The 8986-nt window shown below is 50.5% G+C and overlaps 1 pseudogene; it reads right to left on the reverse strand.

The window, feature by feature from the left end:
* Window positions 1-4732: 4732 nt before the first annotated feature.
* LOC125082166 (collagen alpha-1(III) chain-like) lies at window positions 4733-8275 on the reverse strand (annotated as a pseudogene).
* Between the last annotated feature and the right edge of the window lie 711 nt (window positions 8276-8986).

An 8986-nucleotide genomic window follows, 5' to 3' on the forward strand; every position in this document is an offset into this window, starting at 1 on the left:
GACCATTCTGCCTTTTCATGGTGTGGTTGTGCTCATACAATGAGCTCAGAAGGAGCCGCTAGTTGGATCACACAGCACCCCAAATCCTCGGCTAAAAGCTTAATCCAAGCACCATCACCTTTGTTGATGCAAATGGCCCGCCCTGTTGGACATTTAGATGGTTTCTGGTTTTTTAAATTTTATTTTATTTTATTTATTTGACAGAGAGAGAGAGAGAGAGAGCACCAGCAGGAAAAGTCGGAAAGAGAAGAAGCAGACTCCCCACTGAGCAGGGAGCCCAACACGGGGCTCAATCCCAGGACTCTGGGATCATGACCTGAGCCAAAGGCAGACACTTATGACTGAGCCACCCAGGCGCCCCTGGTTTCCGGTTTTCATCAGTAGAAACAGTGCTCCAGTGAACACTCTTGAACCTACGACGTCGTGAAGCACAACTGTGCTTATTTCATCAGATTCCTACAAGAGAAATTGCTGGGTCAAAAGTTTAAGTGTATTTCTTAGACTTTTAAAATGTCTCCAGACCACTTTCCAGAAAGTTGCCCCAGTGTACCCTACGAGCAGCGTGATATGAGAACACTGGGTCCTTCCTTCTAGGCCATCGCCAGCCAGAGTGACAGGTCGCAAAATATTTGATACCTTGACAGCCAAAAATGATTTTTCTTGTGTTCATGCAACAAATATTTATGAGAGTCACACACCGTGCTAAGCAATGGAGATGCTATGGGATCAAGATAGTAGGAGACATTGCCTTTGGAGACTCAGTCTAGTGGGAGGGAACACAACTTAAGTGGTCATTATTACTGCTTATTATTATATATTTATTATATATTATATTTATATTATTTATATTATAATATATGCTATATATTATAATTATTATAAGGAGTAGTGGTGTCAGTGTTGGGGGAGCTCGGGGCTCTGCTGGAAATGCAGTAGGACTTAACTAGGAGTGTGTCTGGAGCAGCCTCTTTGAGGAAGCTGCATTTAAGCAGAGACCAATTAGTACGTTGGGAATAGTATTTAGCTTTTGTAGGCCATTTGTATTTCCTCTTTTGTGAGTTGTCTACTGGTGTCCTTTGCACATTTTTTTTCCTTTGGGCTTGCTTTCTTTCTTTTTTAAGGATCTTATTTATTTATTTGACTGAGAGACTGCACGGGGAGTGGCAGGCAGCGGGAAAGAGAAGCAGGCTTCCCACTGAGCATGCTGGGATCAGGACCTGGGCCAAGGCAGCCGCTTAACCCACTGAGCCACCTAGGGATCCCAATTTTTTTTTTAAGATTTTATTTATTTATTTATTTATTAAGATTTTATTTATTTATTTATTTTTTTTTAAGATTTTATTTATTTATTTGACAGAGAGAAATCACAAGCAGGCAGAGAGGCAGGCAGAGAGAGAGGAGGAAGCAGGCTCCCTGCTGAGCAGAAAGCCCGATGCGGGGCTCGAACCCAGGACCTGGGATCATGACCTGAGCCGAAGGCAGCGGCTTAACCCACTGAGCCACCCAGGCGCCCCTAGATTTTATTTATTTTTAAAAAAAAGATTTTATTTATTTGAGAAAGAGAGCATGCATGAGTGGGAGGAGGGGCAGAGGACTAGGGAGAAGCAGACATTCCACTTAACAGGGAGCCCCAAGTGCAGCTTGATCCCAGGACCCTGAGATCATGACCTGATCTGAAGGTAGTCACTTAACTGATTGAGCACCCTGGCGCCCCTAGGGCATTCTTTTTTTTTTTTTTAAAAGAAATTTTAAGTTGAGGTAAAATGCACATATAAAAAAAAGTCACCATTGTAACCATCTTAAAGTGTGCATATCAGAGTGCCTGGGTGGCTCTGTAGTTAAGCAGCTGCCTTCGGCTCAGGTCATGAACCTAGGGTCCTGGAATCAAGCCCTGCATCAGGCTCCCTGTTCAGTAGAGAACCTGCTTCTCCCTCTCCCTCTTCCCCTCTCCCCACTTGTGTGCGCAAGCACACGCACACTCTCTCTCTGACAAATAAATTAAATCTTAAAAAAAAATAAACTGGGGCACCTGGGTGGTTCAGTGGGTTAAAGCCTCTGCCTTCAGCTCAGGTCATGATCTCAGGGTCCTGGGATCGAGCCCCGCATCGGGCTCTCTGCTCAGCAGGGAGACTGCTTCCCCCTCTCTCTGTCTGCCTCTCTGCCTACTTGTGATCTCTGCCTGTCAAATAAATAAATAAAATCTTAAAAAAAAAAAAAAACTGAACAATTCAGTGACATTTAAGTTCATTCACAATTTTCACAATTTATTTTGAAAAATGCCTAAAAAGCAGTAAAAGAATTATCTTGAGGGGCGCCTGGGTGGCTCAGTGGGTTAAGCCGCTGCCTTCGGCTCAGGTCATGATCTCAGAGTCCTGGGATCGAGCCCCGCATCGGGCTCTCTGCTCAGCAGGGAGCCTGCTTCCTCCTCTCTCTCTGCCTGCCTCTCTGCCTGCTTGTGATCTCTCTGTCAAATAAATAAATAAAATCTTAAAAAAAAAAAAAGATTAAAAGAAATATCTTGATTTTTTTTTTTAACCCATCTTTAATAGCTCTGTTGACATTTAGGATATTAACTTTTTCCATGTCACCCACAGCACCTTAACTCTCCTTTAGGGACAAAAAAGGAAAATCTTCAAAAATTTGAGTATAGACCATCTAGAACAGGGTGCTTGGGTGGCTCAGTCAGTTAAGCATTGGCCTTCGGCTCAGGTCATGATCTTAGGGTCCTGGGATCGAGCCCCACATCGGGTTCCCTGCCCCTGGGGAGCCTGCTTCTCCCTCTCCTCCCTGCTCCTGCTCTCTCTTGCGTGCTCTCTCTCTCAAATAAATAAATTAAATTAAATAAAAAAGAAAGAAAGAAAATCTAGAACAATTGTATAGGAGGATTTTTTTCCCCCTTTCTTGTTCCTGATTAACTGAAAAAGAGTTAAGGTCCTGCTGGTGACACAGAGGCAGGAAATAGTGCTGATGATAAGCCATGGCCCACAAGAGCACTGTCACCCCCTAAGACCACAGCACAGAGGGCCCTAGATAACCCTGGTGGGGGCAGGAGGCAGGAGCTTCTGAGCCTGTAGGTCTTGCAGGATCCGTGGTGAGGATCAAAGAGAACAGGAAGAACACAACAGGCAGATGATTTGCACACTCCTTCCAGTCACAAAGGAAACCCTAATTGTCAAGAGAAAGAAAAGAGGCCCAGGGTTCAGTGGGAAGAGCCTGGCTGTTAGAGTTAGGGAGGCCTGCACTCAATTTGGCCCCTATCCCTCACTGCTGCAGGCTTGGATGAACCACCTAACTTCCCAGTTACCTCTAAAAGGGGGGGCAGTCATCTTAGCCTCAGAGGGAGGCTGGCAGGACTAGATACATTGGCACCATTCACCCAGAGCTACACTGGGCAAGAAGCAGAGCTGGAACTTGAACTCACGTCTGTTTGGCTCCAAACCCAGAGCTCTGCATTGTACAAGGTACTGTGATTGTACCACGAATAATCTCGCTATTGTTAGAGAGCCGGACACAGCCGCACTTGGGTGGCTCAGTTGGTTTCAAGTTTGACACTCGATTTTGCCTCCGGCCAAGATCTCAGGGTCATGGGATCAAGCCCTGTGTTTGGCTCCGCCCTCAGTGCGCACGCGCATTCTGCTTGTACCGCTCTCTCTCTCTGCTCCTCCTCCCCCCCTTAAAAAACAAACAAACAGGGGCGCCTGGGTGACTCAGTGGGTTAAAGCCTCTGCCTTCAGCTCGGGTCATGATCTCAGGGTCCTGGGATCAAGACCCATATCGGGCTCTCTGCTTGTAGGAGCCTGCTTCCCCCTCTCTCTCTCCCTGCCTGCCTCTCTGCCCACTTCTGGTCTCTATCTGTCAAATAAATAAATAAAATCTTAACAAACAAACAAACAATAACAACAACAACACCACCACAACCAGAAAGAACCAGATACAGGTCCACATTGAAAAGAGCGCATGAAGGTGGGTTATCCTCCCATACCTTCTAAGCAAGGCCAATAAAGCCAAGTTGGGAAGTGCCCAACTGGCTCAGTTGGAAGAGCATGGGACGCTTGATGTCAGGGTTGTGAGTTCGAGTCCCACGTTGGGTGTAGAGATTACCAAAAAAATTGAGAACCTTAAAAAATTAAAGGTGAGTGGGGTGGTTTCTTGTTATCCTGCAGAAACGACAGTGCCTCTCTTCTGCACTTTACTCTATTATCTCCAGCCGTAGGGTCCCTGGCTCATGGCCAATCATTCAACAAAGCCTGGCAGCAGGGGTACATGGGGGAAGACCCCAGAAGCAAACCAAGGTCCAGGGGCCACTCTGTCTCATGCACGCTTTTGGCCATTACTTTCCCTTCCTTATGTGGCCAGTCCTCAGTTTCTCCATCTGTAAAATGAGAATCCTACAGTAGGCATCTCATAAGGGTGTTTTGAGAATTACAGAGGGTCAACTCAGTAATGCACTCAGAACCACGGCACAATGAATGTTCTCTGTTATTATCAACACCCTGTCCCTGTCCTCAGGGTACTTCAAAATGTGATGGGAAGAAAATATATTATTATGAGACAAGATTACAAAGCACTAAAATCAGAGCCAATTGTATTTTTAAAAACCCCAAAATATTATACATATGTCGAAAGGGAAAAAAAACAGAAGGAAATGTTGACAGTGCTTAACTCTTGGTGGTAAAATTACAGGAGAGCTTTATTTTTCTTTGTGTTCTCATGTCTTCTCTACATATTTCTGCAATGGACATATTATTTGTAATCCAAGAAAAAGAAAAATGCTTTGTGAGAGTTGAGAAGAGCTATCACTTGGATCTGAGCTTGCAAGGATGCCCCAGGGGAAGTGGGATTTGAGCTGGCCTTGAAAAGATGGGAGAATTTAAAGAACTGGGGATGGGAGCCAGAACAACATTTTTTTATTTCTTTGTGTTTTGTCTGTTTCCTTCCCTAGGCTGTGGGCTCCCAGGGGCACCATGCATGGTCTAGCTTGCTCACTGCTGTATCTCTAGCATCTAAAGCAAAGAACTCCCAAACCTGGTGCTTAGTAGGTGCTCAGTAAATACGGATCTGGTGAGCGAATAACTTTAACAGCTCCACTTAGCCTAGGAGACAAGGGTGCTCTCAGTTCCCTGTCCAGCTGGTGCACTGCCAAAACTGAGGTGCGTGGTTTCCATGGCAACAGAAGAGGGGCTGCAGGCCAGCAGCAGGAGGCAGATGCAGGAATTGTGAGCTCTGCATCTTTTCGAGGTACAGCCTGGAAACTGGGAACATGCAGTGGGCTCTCTCAACAAATGTTGAGGGAAAGGAAGGAGCTTCATAAATATGGTTAACTCAGTTCTTCACTGTATAGGCCCGTCAAAAATATCAATGAATGGGTAGTTTGGGTCTTTGAAACAGGTTGGGAGGGTCTTGAAACAGGTGGAAGGCTAGGGACTCAGGAAAGTTTGGTTCTAGTCTGGACCCTGCTGCGTGACCTTGGACAGGTTACTTAACCTCTCTGAGCCTCATGTTCATTTATAAAATAGGTTTGACCAACTCTAGAATTACTTATAAAAAGATGTGTGTGGTAAGACTGTAAAATGGTACAACAGCTGTGAAACAGTTTGGTTTCTCAAAAAGTTAAACACAGAATTATCATATGACCCAACACGCCTATCAGTAGGTAAATACCCAGGAGAATCGAAAACAGGTATTAAAACAAATACTTGCCTATGAATATTCATAGCAGTGCTATTCACAATAGCCAAAAGACCATTAGTGTATGAATGGATAAAGATGGTATATCCATACAATGGAATTCAGCCATTAAAAGTTATGACATACTTTGGTTTGGTGTAGATGAACCTCAAAAACATGCTAAGTGAAAGAAGCCCAACTCAAAAGATCAGATGTTGTATGATCCCATGTGTATTAAATAAAATATTGACAACAGGTAAATCCATAGAGACGTAACGTAGCTTGGTCATTGACAGGGGCTGGAAGTGGGGAGGGACTGCCTAATGGATACACAATTTTCTTTCAGTGTAATGACATGTTTTGGAACTTGATAGAGGTATTGTCGCATAACATTATGAATATAGTATGTGCTCCTGAATTACACACTCTAAAGTGATTTATTTTTGTTAGGTGAATTTTGCCTCAACTACAAAAAAAGGAAAAAAAAAATTGTCCTGTAAGCACACCCTGTTGCCTGGTTACAGAATGGAATCTTGGGAGCCTAAAAGATGAACAAAACTGAAGGATGAGTTAGAGATGAATTTGAGAGATCATCACAGCAGCCTTGCCCGCATCCCAATTATACTGCCAAGGTGACATGCAGCTGGGGCCAGGACTGAGATCTGGATCTGTCTCTGGCCACTTTTCCACGGTGGGATCCTGGGTCACTGACTCAAGCTCCCTGAGTCTCAGGCTTCCTATCTGCAGAAAGGGGCTGATGCATCTTCAGTTACCCTCACTGCACTGTGCATGAGGGTCCTGAGAGCACTCTGATTCCATCTTCATTGGGCGAACCCTCTGAGATGAAGGCAATCACAGGACAGTCTCCGAAGCCCGGTACAATGGGAGCCAGTTTCTGGCTCCAGTTCATGAGGTACTCGTGTGGAAAGAGCACACGCGGGTTAACTGGTTGGATTTGTGGGGCCCTGGGCGAGTCACACATCTCCCCGTTTCTTCAGCAGTAGAATGTACTTACAGCCACCTCAGAGAGACGATGTGTGTGTACCCTTAGCTCTCAATAATCAGATCCCTCTCCTTTTTATGGCTCTTGAACACAAATACTGCCAGCTACTGCGATCCGCCCAAGAATCTCTGAGCTGTAGCTCAGAGAGGATAAGGAATCTAGTCCGAGGTCACACAACTCATTTGGCCTTAGAACACAGATCGCCTGCCTCTTAAGTTCACATGTTCTCTCCAACAGGCGTTTGGCAACTGCTACGCCAAAGAAAGGGCGGAGGTGTGTAAGGAGAGAGATCCACCATAGAATTAAGTGCTGTGTAGACGTGACCTTCGAATCCTCATCAATTCATGAGACAGGTGTTGCTGTCCCGGGTGTTTATATTAGGAAACTGACTCTGTTTAACAGAAGCTTCAGAGCAGCCAAGTGACACCAGAACACACAACCAGAAAGCCGAGGTCTCGAATTCGAACTCGGGTCTCGCCACCGCGCCTCGCCTGGAAGCCCCCCACGGCGCGCGTGGCTCGGTGCAGTCCCGGAGAGCGGCTGTGGGAATCCCGAGCGAAGTTGGAAGCCGGGACCGTTCATTTGCATGCTAATACCCAGAATGCTTTTCCCCGCACACCGCTTCTCTTAATGGAAGCGCTCAGTTTGGAACCGTGGAAAGTTTGGAACACATACTTCGCTCCCTCTTTGCAACTGTGGGAACTTCCTTTCCGCACACGCGGTGCCTGCAGTCCCGGGCTCCAAGTCGGGCTGGCCGCTGGTGGCCGCCCGCGCCTCCCGGGCCGGCGAACCTCCGTATCCAAGCCGCGCGCGGCAGCATCCCCAGGCCCGCCGGGGACAAAGCACCCTGGCCCTGCCGGCGGAGCCCGTGGCTTGAGCGCTTGGCGACTCTCTGGGCTGCGGGCGCTAGGGATGCTCCCGGCCCCAGGAGGTTTTACGGCGCTCCCCGGAACCGCCAGTATCCCCGGTTCCCGGGGGCTTGCTGGGGTGCGCGGAGACCCTTGTATTCCTGTCCATCGCCCTTGCCTCTATGTTGTCGCCTCCCTGAGCTAGTGACTTCCCGCTCCCTGGGGCACAAAGCTCAGCGTGTGGCGGTTTGGGAGAAAGGCTGGACGATGGCCTCATCTGCCCAGCTCTTCCAGGCACGCAGCCCCTTCGGTTCGGCCTGCCCCCAGCCAGGACCCCGGGCCCTCGCTGGGGTTGCGAGCAGGGAGGCGGTCGCAGGCGACTTCTGGGGATTCCGCGCATCAAAGTGGGGCTCCGGAGGTAAACCGACGCCCGCTCGACTTACGGGCGCACAGCAAAGGCTGGGGGGGCTCAGATCTGCACCCCTCGGTCGCTCACCCCTCCCTCTCGTCCGCTCGCCGCCACTCTCGGCGGGGAGGGAGGGACAGTGGGAGCTGGTTTGCTGGCTTGGTGCTTCGTTTGCATTGGTCCGGGGGGGCTGAGACTGCAGCCCCCGGCCCCGCGGGCGGGGTGGGGAGGCGGGGGCCGGACGGGGGCTCAGTCTGCGCCAGCATTGGCGGAGCTGGGGAATGGGGAGGGGGGGCAGGAAGCGGGGGGAGCGGAGCTGCGGGGGGGGTGTATAAATAGGGAAGGGGGGACGTGCATCCTCGGCTGGGTGAGGGGGGGGGCGCTCGGCACAAAGAAAGTGGAAAGTTTGCAGTGCGGGGCGGCCCGGGCCAGGGATCCGGGTGCGCACGTGCAGGGCCGGGGGCGCCGGGGGCCCCCCACGCCGAGCTCGCCGTTTCTTTTTTTTTTCCCCTGCAAGCGAGAGGGGGGGGTGTTGTTGGTATCGCCCCCTCCTTCTCCTCCCCCCAGGGGTGAAAGTGCAAGAGGAAGTGCAGCCGCTGCCATCTTTCCTCCGCTCCGAACACACGGAGGCCGGGGCCGCAGCGCCGCCGCTCCGCCGCCGCCTTCGCCCGGCCCGGGGAAGGGCCCACCCTGCCGCTGCCACCGCCCGCTCGCTCCAGCGTTCGCCGTCGCCACCGCCCGCCAGGCTCCGGGACCAGGCCCGCGCTGCCGCCCCCGTGCGCGCCCCACCGCCGCCGCCTTCGCCTTTTGTTTCCTCCGCTCCGGCGCCCCCGCCCCGGCTCGCGCTTTGCAGGGGACGCAGCGCGCGCCCCCAGCGGGCCCGGGAAAAGCTGCGGCGCGCGCGCGCACGCCTGCGCGGCAGACCCCTCCGCCTCCTCCCCGCGCGCGCGCGCTCCTTTTGGCTGCGCGCCGGCGCCGCCTGGCGGGCGGGAGGGGAGGTGGCAGGCGCGTTTGCAGGAGGGGCGCACCTCTTTGCTCGCGTACCCCCCCGGAGGTAGACCT

The sequence above is a fragment of the Lutra lutra genome, chromosome 12 (genome assembly GCF_902655055.1).
Source record: "Lutra lutra chromosome 12, mLutLut1.2, whole genome shotgun sequence".
NCBI lineage: Eukaryota > Metazoa > Chordata > Mammalia > Carnivora > Mustelidae > Lutra > Lutra lutra.